The sequence below is a fragment of the Capra hircus genome, chromosome 6 (assembly GCF_001704415.2).
Source record: "Capra hircus breed San Clemente chromosome 6, ASM170441v1, whole genome shotgun sequence".
In the NCBI taxonomy this organism is placed as follows: domain Eukaryota; kingdom Metazoa; phylum Chordata; class Mammalia; order Artiodactyla; family Bovidae; genus Capra; species Capra hircus.
Window position 1 is genome coordinate 30,020,734 of NC_030813.1, and position 17,887 is coordinate 30,038,620.

General features: G+C 36.4%; 1 protein-coding gene across 4 annotated transcripts in view; it reads right to left on the reverse strand.

Moving 5' to 3' along the window:
• The window catches only part of BMPR1B (bone morphogenetic protein receptor type 1B), a 448,166-nt gene that overhangs the window by 126,116 nt on the left and 304,163 nt on the right, over window positions 1–17,887 (reverse strand).

A 17,887-nucleotide genomic window follows, 5' to 3' on the forward strand; every position in this document is an offset into this window, starting at 1 on the left:
AAAACAAAACATTATTTTCTCACTCTTTCTGGCTCTGGAAGTTGCTCTAAATCTTCCCTTTTGTGCTTTTGATCTGACAAGGTTCCACCATCATTTTCCTGAAACTGCCTCCAAGATTCTTATTGAGGAAGTTTCTGGTGTCTCTCCAAGATTCTGTCTCTTAAGTCCTTCTCTCATTTCCATGCACCAAAGGCCCTTTTCTTCCTTTGCTCCAGCAGGGAGCATCAACAAGACTGCCAAGACCATTCAGTAAGGAAAGGACAGTCTTTTAAACAAGCGGTTTTAAGAAAATATGAATATCCACATGTAAAAAGTAAAGATGAATCCCTACCGTATACAATATACAAAAATGAACTCTAAATGGATCAGAGAACTAATCATAGGAACTAAAATTATAAGACTCTTAAAGGAAAACATATGGGAAACGTTTCACGTTACTTCATTGGGCAATGATTCTTTGGATATGATTTCAAAAGCATAGGCAATTTTAAAAAATAGATAAAGTAAACATAAAACTTAAAACCTCTGTGCATCAAAGAATACAATCAATAGCATGAAAAAGCAACCGAATATAGCATGAAAAAGCAACCTATGGAATGGAAGAAATCATGTAAATCATATATCTGATAAAGGGCTATTATCCAGAATATGTAAGAATGCCTAGACCTCAACAACAACAAAGAAGGAAATGGCAAGCCACTCCAGTACTCTTGCCTAGAAAATCCCATGGACGGAGGAGCCTGGTAGGCTGCAGTCCATGGGGCTGCTACGAGTTGGACACATCTGAGCAACTTCACTGTCACTTTTTATTTTCATGCATTGGAGAAGGAAATGGCAACCCACTCCAGTGTTCTTGCCTAGAGAATCCCAGGGACGGCGGAGCTTGGTGGGCTGCCGTCTATGGGGTCGCAGAGAGTCAGACACGACTGAAGCAACTTAGCAGCAGCAGCAAAAACAAAAACAAAATACAACCCAATTTTAAAAATGGGAAAAGAATTTACATAGACATTTCTTCAAAGAAGATATATAAATGGCCAACAAACACATAAAAAGGTGCTCAACATCACTAATCACTAGGGAAATGTAAATTAAAATCACAGTGAGATATCATCTCATACCCAACAGGATAGCTATTATCAACAAAAACAAAATAATTATCAGAGAGGATGTGAAGAAACTGAAACCCTGTTGTTGGGAATGTAAAATGGTACAGCTGGTATGGAAAAGAGTAACTCTTAAAAACATCATACACATAATTACTTTATAATCTAACAATTCTACTTCTGGATATATATCCAAATGAATTGAAAGCAGAATTTTGAAAGGATAGTTACACACCCATGTGCACAGTAACATTATACACAAGGGCTAAAAGGTAACAGCAACTCAAGAGTTCTACAATAGATGAACGGATAGACAAAATATGGAATGTTCACATGATGATGTATTATTCAGCCTTTTAAGGGAAGGAAACGCTGGCATGTGCTACAGAATGCATGAACCTTAAAGACATTATACTGAGTGAAATAAACCAGTCACAAAAATACAAATGCTGTTATAATATTCATATGATGAAGCCATAACCCCTCAACGTGACAGTATTTGAAGGTGGGGCCTTTTGAAGATAATCAAGCTTAGATGAGGTCATGTAGGTAAGGCCCCCATAATAGGATTAGTATCTTTATAACAGGAGGAAGGGGATCTGAGCTAACTCTGTTGTGTTCTCTGTCTCTCTCTGCTCTATAAGGAGACAGCATTCTAACTCCAGGAAGGGGGTTGTCACCAGGAATCGAATGTTCTGGCACCATAATCTTGGACTTTCAGGACTCCAAAACTGTGAAAAATATATGTCAGTGGTCGCTTAAGTCACTCAGTATAATGTATTATGCTACGACTGCCTGAGCAGACTGAGTTTCAACTTTGCCCAATAATGTGGACATATTTAATACTACTGAATTGTAACATGTAAAAATCATTAAGGTAGCAAATTTTATTGCATGTGTATTTTACCAAAATTAATTTTTTACAGAGATTTGTTTTTTTTTAAGGGGGGTTGTGGGCAAACAACCTTTGTCCAACCCAGGCTTCCAAAATACCATACCCCAGCCAGGATGAATCAGAGAGTTGATCTACTCCTGCCCCATTCCCATCCTCCATAACACTGTGAAGAGTGATTAACTGCTTAAAATCCTGCAGCGGCGCCATAACATTGTCTCTCTGATCCAAGCACCTGCAACAGAAGGACCTGCCCTGCCTCATTCTCCAGTTCCGTCTCTTGCCACCAGTCTCCATGTGCTCCATGTTCTACTTGTATCTGTTTCTCTTATATTCCTGCTTTTCTCTCAGCTCTCTTCAATTAAGTTCCACAAGATTTCATTGAACATGCACTATGCATTGAGCACTTGGAGACAGGATACATAGATTAATAGAATGCTTCTATTTTCAAGAATTTAAAAGTCTAGTGGAGGGACACTCATAAAGAAATCCCTTCTACCATAATGTCATCTGTACTCTCAAAGAAACTCATAAATCTAAGCTTTTTAAAGTATTTTAAAGGCATACTGTTTCATGGCAAATGTGCACCCAAAATATATTTCAATTAAAAAAAATTAGAAATCCATTATTTATACTGTATAAATTCTATTTACAGGCCAAATATTAATAAAAATTTGAAAATATCAATATGAAATTTGAAAATATGATCCAAGCATTGCACATTGATTCAAAAACTTTTGAAATATCAAAGAAACTTAAAAAGCAAAACTCAAGAGGTATGTGTGGGTAAACATATATATATTTATTAACATGCAATTATGTGTCAACACTGTAACATTTTAATAGTAGAAAGGAAAAATTGCAGGTACATTTTTAAATACATTTATCACTTTTTATCACTTTAAACTTTAACTTAGGTAATTTTTCCTCTTTACTAGTTTCATAATTAAAGTTTCTCCTGCCATTTAGAGTAAACACAATTTCAGACATGGGAGAGAAGAATGACCAGTTCAAGTTCAAGGGTTCACTGCACATGAATATCCATAAATGCCCCTTGACAGTCTTGGTAGTATAATGAACCTTGCAATTACTCAGCAGGCCATCACCACAATACATGAACATAATGCTTGCAACGTCAAACAACAAAACATTATACAAATAATACCAACCAACTGTTTTGGTTCACATAGGGCTTTTGGAAACCAATTAAATTGCAACAGTTCCTCTTAAATCTTTATAAACCTGCAACGAGTTTTGCTTTACTGAGTTATGCTTATGGGAAATAATTAAAACAAAAAGGTGTTGGCATTATATACAATTGGGAGATGCCAATTAGCAAAACCCTCCTTCAAAATGACACCAGTTAATTCCAGCATGAGCCCTCTAAGTGAAATAGCCTCTCTCTTAAATAAATGCCAGTGCCTCATTGTCTCTAGGAATGTCTCCAATCATCCTATATATAACCTCCTGGGGTAAATGCTTCTGGTCCTGCCTTCCTGTTGCCTCTGCGCTGAAGACACCATCTTCATTAAGTTAATTCATCTGAATCTTAGGGTGCTTTCCTTTACTCTAGGGGTTCTTCCACTGTGGTCAGGTTATTTCTGCAAGACAATCTTTGAAATAGCAAAAAGTATCATCAAGCAGAAAGTAACACACAGATAAAAGATGATTAATTATTACCACCCCTAATAGAAAGTATAGAACACATCAGGCAATATATGTGCATAAAAGCAGGCATCTCATCTACCAACTTAATTATTTGAGTGGTTTGGTGGTTAAAGTACAAGACTTCCCAGTCAATAAGCAGAAGACTGATGATGTACAAAGTACATTGTAGTACAGATAATAAGTAAGTTCAGGATTTTTAACTTTGTAAATAGCTACCCTGTGCTATTTTCATTACAAAGGGTTTATTGTTACTCAGGACATCTTCAGAATAGGCTTGATGTGATGGCTCAGCATTTATCATCCAGTTCAAAAGGAAAGATGAATAATAAAGCAAGCTGGGTTTCCCTCTCAGATCCACATACTGAGAGAAAAGCATGTAGGATTTGGTCATGAGAAATGGAGAAATTCTGGTTTTTCCCCCTCCATGTTTTTAATCAGATAACTTCAGATAACTAGTTGAACATTTCAGACTCTAAGAGATTAACTGACAAATAAATTAGCATTTATAATTTTAATTTTTACTTTTTTAATCAAGTGAAACACATGAGAAAAAAATAAGTTAAATGAGAAATAGGTTCTTCTCAGTTTGGAATCAAATATTTCTTTTCATTTTGTTTTACAAACAAAGCTAACTGGTCTTCTGCCCCTAGAGGGTACTCAGTTCAGTTCAGTCACTCAGTCGTGTCCAACTTTTTTAATTGGCCACAGAGAAAGAGGTAATAACCTGGACTATGGATAATTTTAAGAATTTAGTTAAAAATTTGTCTTTCATTTTTAAAAGCACAGACTATATACATATATAACTACAGTATACTTCACTCATTTTTAAAATGAAATCCAGAGTAATCTGGCAATTATTATTTCTATCTAAAATAATATAGACATTATAGGGACAACTTTGAACGTTATCTAAGAATTATATGAACATTAAAGGAAAAGTATTTCAAAAAATGAGTAATGATACTCATTTTAATGAGTAACAAAAGTGAGAATATAATATATAAAGTACCTGGACTAAGAAATAGTGAGAAATCATGCTTAAAGTGGATGGAGTCAGTATGGACACAAAGTTATTTGGTAACTTTACAAAAATACAGCTTTACAAGGATATTCTGAAGTCTATACCTTTGTGTAATAACTGAATTATTTTTTCTATTATCATTTGGGGTTTGATTCCTCATTAAGATTACAAAATCAAATAGACAATATGTATGAAGAAAATGTTATAAATTAGAAGACACAAATATCAACCTGCATATAATGAAGTTATGCTCTATAAAATGAGCAAAGATACACTGTTACACACTGATTATACAAGGGGCCCTCACATACTGTCAAGCGTGTTTGTGACCCAAAAAATACAATAACAAATCTATGCTAGTCATGATAAAACCTAAACAAATGTTTCATGATTATATGTGCTATCCTAAAATAGGTTATTATTACCATATCAGGTCTTTCAAACTCATAGCACAAATATGAGCAATGTTCTTTACCTTCTCTCTTGGTAAATAAAACTATGGTCATCAGAAAACCATTCTAGTGAACTGACACTTTGATCACAGTTTACAACAGATATTCAAAATATGATTCCTAATAATGTTTCTGAAAATCATTTCGAAATTGACAAGTGCATTCCAAAATGCATCCCATTTTCTCTTCTTCTGGCTAATAGGTGTATTTGAACCAACTGAAGCAGCAACTTCTAGGAAACAAGTTGAGTGCAAAGTGCTAATTCTATCAAGATACTTCACATTTCCACAACAATGAAAGAGTGAATGAAGGCAAACCAGCCAGGTAAGCTATTACCATTTTAATCTTTTACAAGAGATATTTTCTGTTCGCAAATCATTTTTGTGGTTCAGTCGCTCAGTCTCGTCCGACTCTTTGCAACCCCATGGACTGCAGCACGCCAGGCTTCCCTGTCCTTCACTAGGGAACTGTTAGATCTTTCTTAATAAATTAGATCTAATAAATCATTAGATCTTCCTTAATTCCTCTCTTTCTCTCAGGTCTTAGATCCAATACATTATATCACGACTTGTTAGTACTATATCCAAAATATATCCCAAATTGAACCACTTTTCAGCACTTACACTGCAAAATTTCTAGACTAAATTACAGTCCTGCAGAAACTCATAGAATAGCCTCCTCTTTAGGATACTGATTCCATACGTCCTGCCTCAGACGGAGTACTCCACTCAGCAACCAAAGAAACATCTGCAAAGTGTAAATCACATGCTACTTTCCTACTTAAAACCTCCAATTACAAACAAAACCACACTTGCTGCTGTGGCCCACATGTTTCAGCCCCTGCCTACTTCTTTGACCTCATCTCCTATCACTTTCCCCTTTGCCCAGTATGTCCTCTGAATGCTGATGTTCTCTTTAGCCCCCGAGCACAACATAGTCCTTTAATCTCACGGTCTCTTCACTTGTCCCTCACCTTATTCTCATTATTTAGATTTCAGTTCTGTGGCCATCCTAAGAAAAGTAACCGCCAGCTTTTCTAACATCTTCTTCAGGCCATGTCTGATTTGATGATCCCTGGTTTGTATTTATTAGCCGTTTCCTTCTAAATATCAGCACTTGGAAGCAGGTACTTTGTCATGGTCACTATAAAATCCAAAGCATCCGTAACTGTGCCTGGCATACAAGAGACAATTGACATTCATGGGATGAATGAAGTAAGTTGCATTCTCTGTGCTGATACTGCATTTACAGATACCATGAACGCTTGTTGACTGAGTTCTAGAATAGCTTAGACCACGGACTGAGTACACAGGAGGGCAGTCCTTACAGAGGTAGACGCAGTGGATTACGCAGGAAAGTACCAGGGCCGGACACGCCTCTCCCAAGACCACGAGGCTTCTGAAGTTTGCAACAGCGTGGATCTTGGAAGGAGAAGACAGTCAGTAGAATCCTAGAGTGGGGAACCCCTAAAAGGCTGAGGCACTCGCCTAGCAGGTAAAATTTTAATCTGAAATGCAATAAATACCTTCCATTGTCAAGATCAATCACCTCTCATCAAAGAGAAAATGGAGTTTTCTAAAAGCAAAATCAGATAAATCAATTAATGTTACATTTTCCTTTAATGGACAAAGACTATGCAGTGTGCAAATATAGACTCTGATTTATTAGCTGCTAGAATCATTATTCAAGTAGCTAGAAGTGTTGGCCTCATAGGCTAAATTACAGACAGATTCAGCAATTCTTAATTCAACAGTTATATTAATAAGCAGTGTCATCTTGCTGGGTTTTAAAATAGAATTTTTAGTGTGGTCTAATAAAAAGGGCATTAGACTAAGGGTCACAGATTCCATCTCTACCACAATTAATCCCTCTTAGCATCAGTTCTTGCTAGAAAACAGAAATCCCCTTATTCCTCACAATACTGTCATACTGAGCAAATGACAGAACATATGTGAAAGCTTGTAACCTGTAAGATATTGTTCAGTATTTAAGTCTTCACATTAGGACTTCTTGTATTATATACTTTCTCATTCATGTGTATAAGCATGCATATATTAAAATGCATTTTGTGTGAGAGGTCTGTTTCATTTGTGGCATAGGCTTCAAAGCCAGAGAACCAGAAAATGTATTACGCAAAGGCATACAAACTTATTTTAAAAGAAGTGAGTGTTGAAGGCTTGCCATCATTGCTTTGAGATCTGAAGTAACTTCAAGGGTCTCTGACATAAGAGTTGGAAAGAACATATAAATTGAAAACATTTCACCATACTAGAAGTTTTGTTGGCAGGCATGCTATATAGGAGAAGGCAGAAGTCTCTAAGGAGAGGAAAGAAAGGTATGGAGCAAAGTTTGGGGGTTATGTGTGTTTAAATGTGTTAGGTTTCATTTATTTTGAGCCCTATGGACTTTTCACTTGAAATGGTAAATAATTTCACAGAAGAGAATAAAGTTAGTGGCAATTTTACGGTAAAGAAAATATACTTGTTCTTGGGCTTCCCCGGTAGCTCAGCTGGTAAAGAATCCCTGCAATGCAGGAGACCCTGGTTCGATTTCTGGGTTGGGAAGATCTCCTGGAGAAGGGATAGGGTGGTATTTTGGCCTGGAGAATTCACGGGGTTGCAAAGAGTCGGACATGACTAGCGACTTTGACTTTCACTATGGAGGTCAAGAAAGCATTCAAAGTTTTCCTCATTTTTAACTACAGAGTATGATACTCCTAACAGAGTAGCTTCCATTCACTGTATCTAACCTGAGCTCCAAGACATTATTGATAATCCATAACACAGACCTTCCTGCAATAAATAGGGTTGTTCTCGTTAGTCCTGTCATAAGGAAAACAAACTTTAAAAATGGCAACCCACTCCAGTATTCTTGCCTGGAGAATCCCATGGACAGAGGAGCCTGGCGGGCTATAGTCCATGGGGTCACAAAGAGTCGGACACAACTGAGCAACTTCACTTCACTTCAACTGATTTAAATTAGCAGTAGTAGTTTTATGTATACACTACTTGAATATTGTAATAGTCATATATTAACTTAATTCCATATTCTTTTTATAAACTCAAATTTCAGAAACTCCACTGATGTTACAAAGAGAGTTGTAAATATAGCATTTATAAACACCACAGAAATAAAAACATTTTCTTGTCACAGACAATAACATTAAAACTCTGGACTGGGTGTATCGTGATTTTTTTAAAGGGTAAATAGCAAAGATTACCTAGAACTTCAATACAATTTCCTTCAATTTCATCTTTTGTTTCAAATACTGAATTATCTGCCAAAATTCACAGAAAAACTGTACCAAATCATTATATATGATTTCTAGTATTCTAAAAAAGTATACCCTACCAGAATTTGAGAAATGCTGATTAAGATAGTTACTTAATCAGTGTGGTTAGAAAACACACCTGTTTTGGATGCTTACTAGTAACAGTGCACAAAAAGATACTTTTTGAAAGCCACTTCCCTAAGACTTGCTTCCAAATGGAGAGTGTTCACATTTTCTTTCCATTAAAACAAAGTGGCTCTGTAACAACCATAGGACCCTGTGCCCTAAAAGAAGTTTCATTCACATCTATTTTTACACACAGGTTTCCTTATAAAATATACTGCAGTGACCCAGCTGAGTGAGCCTTCGTGTTTCTGTAGACAAAACCTCCTGCCATTGAACAGGTTCTCCACCACATTGCTGACCACAGTGCCTGTCCTATTTCTTCTCTCCCAGGGAATAAGATACATATATATACATAAATTACTGAATTGTCCTGCAACCAAGTTATTTCTCATTTACTTAGAAAGCTATCTTTTATGAATACATAATGTTGAGAAATCTTTCCACTCCTCACACACTCAGTACACATTCATTTTCTGCTGAGATCTATAAATATGTTTTACCAAAATATTTGAAGATAGGCCAGTTCCAAAAGCAAACAAGTATCCCTATTTCCACCAATGTTCATACAGCATTAACATAATGTTAGTTCTAAATTTCTTACGTACAATGGTAGGTTCAGAAACATTTTTATGCTCCACTGCTTACAGACACACTATATATAGTATATGTAAAATATTACATACTTTAAAACATTTTACATAGCATGTTTGCTCTATTACATATGAAAGTCAGTAGGAACTGATTTAGTGACTTTTAAAAGACCAATGATGAATACTAGCAGGCCAAAAAAAGCATCTGAAATATAGTGCTGAGGATATATTTAGTTGCATTAATATCATGAAAGAAAAATAATGAGCAAATGAAACTTAAATGGTTTAATATGGAATCAGGTTATTGTTTTTACAGTAAATATGCATCTGATATAAATTCTATCCACTAATCATAATTAATGAAAGATTACATATGAATAAAAGATGAGGATCAGTTTTTCAAATCAGATGAACTGAAGCCTGACTAGTTGTTGGGTTAAAATCCACTTAAAGATCTCTAACATGTAGCTACTTTAGACCAAAGAAACCACACAAGCTTTACAAAAAGAACAGCATACAACATGGCACACACCACACTGATCACACTGTATTCTTTCCAGGCCACGTTAACACTACACTTTCTTCAATTTTGAATATATAATAAAAACTGAAACGAAACCTAGAGAATTTGTAACTGCTCTTTCCTATACTTTAGACCTTCCCACAAGAGTAACTTTCTTCCCTAGTTTTATTTAGACACACTTGACATATAACATGGCATTCGTATAAGGTGTACAACATAAGGATTTGATATATGCATATATTGCTAAGTGATTACCATATTTTAGTCAACCATTTAGTTTGCATTACTGTAGTTAATGTTTATTCTCTCACAGAGTGAATTACTTTTTATTCTTTCAGTATAAAATTATAATTTGAAAGGGAGAGAAAGTGATAAAAATTAGGAATATGTTATTTATCGATCAATCCCATACAACCCAATACGTGGATTTGCTGTTGTTTCTTAGTGGCTAAGTCATGTCCTACTCTTTCGCAACCCCAATGGACAGTAGCCCACCAGGCTCCTTCAACTCGTGGGATTTTCCAGGCCAAGAATACTAGGGTGGGTTGCCATTTCCTTCTCCAGCGGATCTTCCCAACCCAGGGATCGAACCTGCATCTCCTGTGTTGGCAGGAGGATTCTTTGCCACTGAGCCACCAGGGAAGCCCAATATAACTGTTGCCTTAAACACAGCATCTCTTTATAAACTCTCCGGAATCTTCACAATCCATTGATTATAAATGTGTAGTGTTTCATGAGTAAAAGGGCAGATTTCTAATCCCAGTAATATAAACATTCAGGGGGCACATAATTCTTTTTCATGGGGAAATTGTCCTGTGTCTTTTAGAGAGTTTTTAGCAGCATCCATCATTTCTACTCATTAGACACCAGTAGTACCCTTTCCCAGCGGTAAAAATAAGAAATGTCTTGAGACTGCCAAAACTGCTCCTGGGTTGAGAACCACAGATTTGGATTTCTATTTTAATTATAAATCTAAATTAAGTCAAGTAAATATTATCTGATAAGGCACAACAATAGTATTGTGAAGTGTCATGATTGTAAACTATAAGTATATAATTAACATCCAAGTTCATATAAATCTATACTTTTATCTCAAATAAAACTTAAATTTTTTATCAATACTCAAATAACACAAGTTTTTATCAATACTCAAAACTTAAGTGTTACAATATCTCAAATAACACTTGAGTTTTTATCAATAACAGAAACTTTTATCAAAGAACCAACAGCAGAAGTAACTATTTTTGATTTTCCAAAAATATCACCCAATTAAATGCTTCCTTTCACCATTTGAGGAAGGTTTGTTTTGGTTTTGGTCTGGACTAAAATGGCTGGAAGTACAGGAAGTTTTATCTAAAAAATGAACATAGACTAAGTCTTATAAACTTGCCCTAGTGCTATTTCCTATCATAGCTCCTGTTTGTTTACATTAGAGTTCTTATAAATTGGGTGTTATTTCCTTTCCACTAAGTTTCAAGGTATTAACAGCCAAGGAGGTGTTTTTTGACTTTTTCCTCCTTCATTTTCTCGTACTTCCCCCAAATAAATAATGCACTGCTTGTAACACAATTTTAAGACTGGTCCCCAGACTTCAAAATTATTATGAATTTATTTTTACCTAAATCTTTACCTTACTTGAAAGCCTAACATTCTCTTTAAAATGGAAATTAGTAAAATAGGCATCTGCTAGTAGGTACCTACTTTCCAACAGAATCATTTATCTAGTCATTTCACAGCTAAAACTTGCAAATTCTTAAGTAAATCAGTTCCATTTATTTTGACTTCCTGCCTAGGCTCTTCATTCCAGAAAAAACATTACTCTAATATTTTCATCTATTAAGTACTCTTAAAATTCATGTCCCTATTTAAGCATATTTCTTACCCTCACTCCAAAAAAGAGGGGCACAATTAAAGGAAGCATAGATTTAGTTCATTTCTCTGGATAGTTATCCTTGTCTGGCTTTAAAGAAGCACAAGGTATGTCCATTAGTGACTTCCATTTGTGTGAGTTCAGAACTAGCATGGTGAAACAATTGGCTTTGTACGCAATCTGCAGCAGTGTCTGACAAGTGCAAAACTGTCCTCGTCCAGTGAACTTTCAGTGAAAAGCTGTTGAAAGTTCATGCACCCCAAACGCACATTCATTATAATTAAACAAGAAGATTACACAGACATTGCTGACAAGGATTATCAAAATAAAACAACACCACCTGCCCCTTGCTCTCCCATTAATTAGTATGGAGTCTGAGGTGCCAATTAACAAGAAGCAGAAAAGGATCAGAAAACACAGCTCAAGCTGAACTTGAAGATTAACCCTTCCAGTTTCAGGTCCCATTTCTTAACCATACTATGTTGATTTAACTATGCAAGTCAAAATAAAATCTTGCACTATTTTTTTAAGAAAAACATTATCATTAAGAAGACAATTCTGTTGTATAAAATAATTCCCAAAATAGCCAGTCCCAAAGTTCATATAATTCCATGAACAAGAGGCCATTCAATATTTCACAGAGATGCAGAATACCAAATAATCCAGGTAATACCAGCGACTAAAATACTTCCACATTATAAATTACAAATCTATGGTAGTTAATATCAACTCTGAGAAACAACTAGGATACTGTATGCTTAGTAGCAACTAGCAACCCCTCCTACCTGCCCCCTGCTACTAAAGAGCACTTCAGGGGCCTAAGATTGGAATTTTTTTAAGTAAATAAATGGCTTCATTACTGGTTTTATGGGAACTATTATTAGTTACTTTAAAATTTAGCTATTCACTCTTTTTAAAAATACTTTCCAAAAACAATATATTTATTTCCATACAATGCCCAACTTGATTCATAACTTCTCTATAGACAGTATTATTATTCTGGAAACCTAAAATTATTTCTTAATAAAAATGTACTCTAAATGCAAATTATCAGCAAAATTAAAATGCAAATTTTCTTACACTGATACATGCACATAAGTGACTCATACTAGGACCCTGGAATTCTCATCCCAAAGAACCAGAGTGTACATCCTTTGGATCAGTTCAGTTCAGTCGGATCTGACTCTTTGCCACCCCATGGACTGCAGCACGCCAGATCTCCCAGTCCAACACCAACTCCCGGAGTTTACTCAAGCTCATGTCCATCCAGTTAGTGATGCCATCCAACCATCTTATCCTCTGTCATCCCCTTTTCCTCCACCTTCAATCTTTCCCAGCATCAGAGTCTTTTCAAAGGAGTCGGTTCTTCACATCAGGTGGCCAAAGTATTTTTTTTCAGCTTCAGCATCAGTTCTTCCAATGGATATTCAGGACTGATTTCCTTTAGGATAGATTGGTTGGATCTCCTTGCAGTCTAAAGGACTCTCAAGAGTCTTCTCCAACACCACATTTCAAAAGCATCAATTCTTCGGCGCTCAGTTTTCTTTATAGTCCAACTCTCACATTCATACATGACTACTGGAAAAAGCATAGCTTTGACTAGATGGACCTTTGCTAGTAATGTCTCTGCTTTTTAACATGCTATCTAGGTTGGTCAAAACTTTTCTTCCAAGGAGCAAGTATCATTTAATTTTACGGCTGCAGTCACCATCTGCAGTGATTTTGGAGCCCAAAAAATAAAGTCTGTTACTGTTTCTCCATCTATGTGCCATGAAGTGATGGGACTGGATGCCATGATCTTACTTTTCTGACTGTTGAGATTTAAGCCAACTTTTTCACTCTCCTCTCTCACTTTCATCAAGAGGCTCTTTAGTTCTTCGCTTTCTGCCATAAGTGTGGTGTCTTCTGCCTATCTAAGGTTATTGATATTTTTCCCGGCAATCTTGATTCCAGCTTGTGCTTCATCCAGTCCAGCATTTCTCATGATGTATTCTGCATGTAAATTAAATAAGCAGGGTGACAATATATGGCCTTCGGATGGCCAAGAGTAATCAGTTACTGCCCAAGGGCTTCCCAAGTGGCCCAGGAGTAAAGAATCTGCATACCAATGCAGAAGACACAAGAGACAGTGCTTGAACCCTGGGCTGGCAAGATCCCCTGGAGAAGGAAATTGCAACCCACTCCATTATTCTTGCCTGTAGAATCCCATGGTCAGAGGAGCCTGGTGAGCTACAATCCACGGGGTCACAAAGAGTCAGGCATGACTCAGCACGAACACACCCACACCTGCGAGACAGGGTTCAGACAAGAAGGCTGAGACGTCCACGTTTACGCAAGATAAGTGCCTTATGTTGTGGCAAGAAGGTGGGAGGAAGAACAAGGATTGTGTGTTTTGGCCAGGGTCAGATCATCTCTCCCAAGGCAGCAGTAGTCCAACACAAAATTCAAGTAAATCTGGGAACCCTACAGTGAAACTTGGACTTTCTATTTGTCTCATTGGAAAAATCTTAAAAAAGCAGTATTGCCAGAGAGGGGCACTCCTTGAATGGTTTGCTGATGATTGAAGAGAAACTTTGCAGACTCATTTGGGTGTTTTAGTTGATGTCTTGTACAGTGGTTATACTGTGCTAAGTAGAGTCAGTCATGTCCGAATCTTTGCAACCTTACAGGCTGTAGCCCACCAGGCTCCTCTGTCCATGGGATTCTCCACGCAAGAATACTGGAGTGGATTGCCATGACCTCCTCCAGGGGATGTTCCCAACCTAGGGATCAAACTCGCATCTCTTAGGTCTCCTGAACTGGCAGGTGGCTTTCCAGGTGGTGCTAGTAGTAAAGAACCCTCTTGCCAAAGAAGACGACCTAAGAGATGTAGGTTTGATCCCTGGGTGGGCAAGATCCCCTGGAGTAAGAAAAGGCAACCCATTCTAGTATTCTTGTCTGGAGAATCCCCAAGGACAGAGGAGCCTTGTGGGCTACACTCCATAGGGTTGTAAAGAGCTGGACACAACTGAAGCAACTTACCACACACAGTGAGGTTAAGGAAAGAGCACAAGATGGATGAACAGCTGAATCCTGGGTGGAGAGTAGAGCCTCCTCTCACACAAAGCAAGAGAAAGTGGGCATATTCTCTGGAATTGTCAGTTAATTGGAAGAAGATGCTGGAAAAGCAAAAAAGGAGAATATTCTTCCCTGCCCTTCTCTTGTCTGACCATTGCTATGAGGTCTCCCTAAGATAAACCATAGTCCTTTGTGGAAAGGCAATTATTTTGAATTTGTGCTATACTCAGTTATTTGGCATAACCTATTTCTTTATGTACATTTTCCTAACAGTTGGTTAAACAGTATATTTTTCAGGGCATGAGGATAAACATATTTTACTTAACAGAATGTTAGTTTAATTTATAAATTTTAAATATCATGACATAAGGTATGTAGTTTTCCATTTGTACCCTTGCTGTAGCCTCTGCAAAAATTAAGACTAGATCTGGAAAATACTTTGCAAGTACTTTGATAAAGCCCTTCGTCTCTCTCTTTCCATGCTCCTCTTGTCTCTTGTTCCTACAATCTGTATATAACTGCATGTGTTCAAAAATAGTGCAAGACTACAGTCTAGATTAGATTAGATTAAATTAGCATCATCTCATCTAGAGTCTCGGAAAAGGCAACAGCACCCCACTCCAGTACTCCTGCCTGGAAAATCCCATGGATGGAGGAGCCTGGAAGGCTGCAGTCCATGGGGTCGCTGAGGGTTGGACACGACTGAGCAACTTCACTTTCACTTTTCACTTTCATGCATTGGAGAAGGAAATGGCAACCCACTCCAGTGTTCTCACCTGGAGAATCCCAGGGACGGGGGAGCCTGGTGGGCTGTTGTCTATGGGGTCACACAGAGTCGGACATGACTGAAGCAACTTAGCAGCAGCAGCAATCTAGAGTCTAGAGAAGCATCAGCAAAGTTTGTAAATTGTAAAGTTTTTTACAATCCTTTGTAAAAGGATTCTTTTACATTCTCAAAAAAATAATAAGGATCAAAAAAAAATTTGTTTATTTTTGTTTATGCTTGTTTTGGTTTTGACTTACTGTATTAGAAATGAAAACTGAGGCATTTATAAAATATTTATTTATTTAATTCATTTTAAAGTAAAAATATCTACTATATATTATCATTAATATTTTCATTAAAATAACCACGTTTCCTCAAATAAAAATAATTTGGTGAGAAGTATCCAGTTTAACAGAAGTTATATTCTCAACTTTGCTTCTGCTTTCAATATGTTATGTGATAAGTTGTTGTGGCTGGAGTATATGAAGACAAGTCTGTCTCCCAGAGATTAAAAAACTTTAAAAGGGGGAAATGTTTTAAAAGCTTTTTCCTATATTGTGGATTTTCTTCCAAAATACTACACCAAAACTCAGCATAGAGTAGTTTCTTAAAGTTTAGTTGTACTGTAGAATCTGAAATATAACAATGAAATATTGTAGTCTTTTACATTAAAATCTTTCTACTCCCTTGCACTTTGAGTAGATCGTTTATTCATTTATAGTTGCATAATATCACACACTGATCCACACAGAGCTTGGAAACATTAACACATTTCCTTATATAATAACAAAAGAAAGGTCACATATTTTAATATCATTAACAAATGATATTATTTGTCACCAATATCATTAAAAGAGATTTAAAAAATTTATATACTCTCAAGTTCGTGGTGACGAGAAAGTTTTCCAAAATCTGAGTTTTTATTTGGATTTTCACCTGAAAGCTCAGATTTTATCAGTAGAACAAATACAGTCCATTATTTTTCTTGATAAGCTTAGTTTATTATTTTCAAGAAAATGTCCACCAAATATCCAAGTCTAAACTGTCACAGTTTGTCAGTCATTCTTTCATGTTACAGTGATGGTCCATTAAAAAGGAACTCGTTCTGCAACAATTCCTTAAATAAAACCGTCGTCCTTCACTATGCGGGAGAAGGTCAAGCATACTTTCATTTTATCACAGGGAAGATTAACATAAGGCATGCACTCAAAGGTTGGGATTTAATGAAGTGATAATTTCTACTACTATTATTAAGAACATTTTAAGTTAAATGTTTTTCTTTTTTTTCTTCAAGGGTTTGGCAGTGAGGAACCCGGTGGTGATTATACATCTGCAACCACCGCCTTGGTTGGTGCCGAGACATCCACATTTTCCCCACCATTGCTTTTAAACCATGTGAGCAAATATCAGCACAGTGAAAAAGGCAAATAACATCTAAGTATTATTATTAAAGTAGTTTTGAATTCAGAAATGCCCTAAAAGGTTCCTCAGAGCTCTCAGGGATTCACAGACCACATTTTGAGAGCCACAGTTCTGGCTGCCTCTTCTCTTCATGCATCAGGGCTCCCACTGGGACAATGTACATCACCTCACAGCCCCTGCTCCCCCAAAGTCCTTCTGGACGATGCTCAGTGTAATGCTGAACCATTTTGTTATTAGTGGAGTTTATCTTTTTTAACCTATATTTGAGGGAAAAAGTCACTGGGAAACATTGACATTTCAAAAAGGCATTAGTATTGAAATCAGGAGATCTGAGTTCTAATTAAGCCTGGTAATAAAACCCTACAATTCTAATCACCTAATCTCCAGGAATCCATTTTATGTCTAAAATACTTAGAGATGTATAAAGTCTCTTTAAAAATGCTGATATTATAAAATCAGATAAATGAGCCAGTTTAATCTCACTCTACATAAAACAGAGTATTCAATCACCCTCCAAAATGTTCCACAGCCAGATTAATGAGCTTTTACTTTGTAAACTGCAATATAAACTGAAGAGGAATGTAATTCAATTAACCAACTGAATATTAGTTGGGGTTCAGAATAATATTAAAATTTGAATAGCTTCATCAAGTTCATGTAGCTGAGTTTTTTCACTGTTTTTTAAATCACAGTAGGCAAACCCCAGAAAAGATGATTTCTATCAATCTAATTATTCTTAATAGCTTTGAATCTACAAAAATCTGCCAACTATAAGATAGTCTGGCTTCTGAATCTGGATGCTGATATAACATTTGCTGAATTAACAAATGTTTATGCCAATCATAGAATTTAGAATTAGAAGAGACTTTAGAGTTAACTTAGTAACAGAAAGTCAAATATTTTGCCTTTCTTTCTTGCTCTCTCAACTATTGCAGAAACACTTATTCATTCATCTAACAAATGTTTATTTAGCACCTACAGCCTGTCAGGCACCATTATAAGCTCCAGGCACTGTGATATATAAAACAGCCCCTGGTCTAATTTAACACCATATTTTTTTCCTACTGACACAGACACAGCCTCAGAATCCTCAAAGCACTGGATGAAGGAACTGTGCCATGCCATG